The following is a 2,324-nucleotide window of genomic DNA, read 5'->3' on the forward strand; positions in this document are numbered from 1 at the left end:
ATGGACACATTAGATAGCAAAGTGATTATTTTTAGAATGAGAAAGAAATCACAATAAATGCCCCCCCAAAGGACTATACTCAATTTCTTTTAAGCTCTATTTACAGGAAATCCTGGAATGCAAATTGACTTCTTCCCCATTTGAAATATTTTATAACATATAGATTCCATTTTAGAGGAGTATGGTGCAAATCAGGGCTTAAGCATCATGAGTGTCAGGGCAGACCAGGCTCTGCTCACCATTTTCAAGCTCCTTAAAGAATAAGTTGAGCCCCTTGTATGTTTTGGGGAGCACCTAATATGTTTGGGAGATCATTATTTGATATGACTTTAAAATGCAAGTCAAAGGATTACAACTTGTCAAAATGGTCATTTCATAGTTCCCTCATCTCAGTAGGCTACGATGTAGAGTCAATGGGACCTACAAGAACACAGCCTGGCAGTCACGGAGCCGACATGCCTAAAGGAGGAAGAAAGGGAGGCCACAAAGGCCCAGCGAGGCAGTACACCAGCCCTGAGGAGATCGACGCCCAGCTGCAGGCTGAAAAGCAGAAGGTCCGCGAAGAAGAGGAGCAAGAAGAAGGTGGAGATGGGGCTTCGGGTGACCCCCAAAAGGACAAGAAGTCTCTAGACTCAGATGAGAGTGAGGATGAAAATGATGATTACCAGCAAAAGCGAAAAAGTGTGGAAGGGCTCATTGACATTGAGAACCCCAACCGGGTGGTGCAGACAACCAAAAAAGCCACACAACTGGACCTGGACGGGCCAAATGGGGCTTTCAAGGAGAGAACGAGAAGAAATCGAGAAGCAGAAAGCGAAAGAGCGCTACATGAAAATGCATTTAGCTGGGAAGACAGAGCAGGCCAAAGCTGACTTTGCTGGTCTGGCCATCATCTGAAAACAGCTGGAGGAGGCAGCGAGAAAGAAAGAAGAGGAGAGGCAAGCAAACGATGACGCGGCTTAGTCAGGAAAACGAATGCAGTCGCTCTCCCTGAATAAATAAGCCAGCCTGTGGGAGGAGATGCTGGGGAACCGGCCTTGCCACCAGGACCTCCGCCGTGTCTCGCCCACTGTGTGCCCTGGCATCGCTGCAGCAGCCCCTCAAGGCCACGAGCTCCGTGGCCTGGGGGCCTCCTCTTCATCCTGGCGTAGAAATAGTTTGGGGGAATGGAGAGGGGAGCTGGGAGGAGGGGCAGCTGCTATATTTGAGATGGAAAGATGCAGGACACATTTCATACGTAACCAAAGACTGTTTTTGCTGTTTTTAGAATTCAGAACCCTGGTTGGGGAGGCGGGGTGCCTGGGAATCAGGGTGAGGCACTTCCATTCATCTGGTAGATTGCACATTAGTGGGGATCATGCCAGTGGACAGCTGCTATGGGAGTTGGAGACTGCCAGCCCAGCTTGATTGCTTGGGTGCTGACTCGGAGGGGCTGTCCACAGCTTGTCCCTGGCCAGTTCCGTCAGACTGAGTCCTCTCCTCTGACCTGCTCTGCCCCCTTCTCACCCATCTGGCCCGGGCTAGTGTCCATTTGTAATGCTGCCCATTGATCGTTTCAAGAAACTTCTGGTTACTGCGAAGAACCAAGACAAGACACACTCCACAAATTCAATTTGTATATTTGGCAGATTAAACAACATTATCGTAATATATATATATATATTAACACAGCCTGCCAGAACAGGTGATCCAGTGGCTTGCTGTGAACTGGTTGAACTTGTAGATCTAGGTTTCTGGTGGCAGTTACAGCCATAGCAAGTACGTTTTTTTGACATGGCCTTTATTCTCTCTTTTCTGACTTTTGACCCATCCCTAGGGTGGGGATGACTTAATAATCTTAGATTTCTGACGACTTTAGAATATGTTTCTATAAAGGAAGAAGTCTGTGATTCTTTATTCTGAAAGGTCTAGTACCCCTCATGTCTAAGAATATCTTTGGGCTATATGCATTAATGTCAGATGATCACTAGCAAAGAGTAGGAAGGAAGGCGTGGAGGATGGATCAGCAGTTAAAAGTGCTTGCTGCTCTTCTAGGGGAAGCAAGTTCTGTTTCCAGCACCCATGCAGGGCAGCTCATAGCTGCCTGGAACTCCAGCTCCAGGGATCCCACACCCTCTTCTGGACTCTGACCTTGCACTTACATGCACATACACACACGTACACACACACACACACACACACACACACACACTTAAAATTTTTTCAAAAGAATAACATTCTGATTAGACTTAAAGCCCAATTTACAAAATAGAACCATTAACATACCCAAGAACCTGTGGCTGGGTAGATCATAAGCCCTAGGAGAGAACCTACTGCTTTTATTC

The 2,324-nt window shown here is 47.0% G+C and overlaps 1 pseudogene; it reads left to right on the forward strand.

The window, feature by feature from the left end:
- Positions 1-455: 455 nt before the first annotated feature.
- LOC103737629 lies at positions 456-1,002 on the forward strand (annotated as a pseudogene).
- The last annotated feature ends 1,322 nt before the right edge of the window (positions 1,003-2,324 follow it).

The sequence above is a fragment of the Nannospalax galili genome, unplaced genomic scaffold, assembly GCF_000622305.1.
Source record: "Nannospalax galili isolate Female #2095 unplaced genomic scaffold, S.galili_v1.0 scaffold617, whole genome shotgun sequence".
NCBI lineage: Eukaryota > Metazoa > Chordata > Mammalia > Rodentia > Spalacidae > Nannospalax > Nannospalax galili.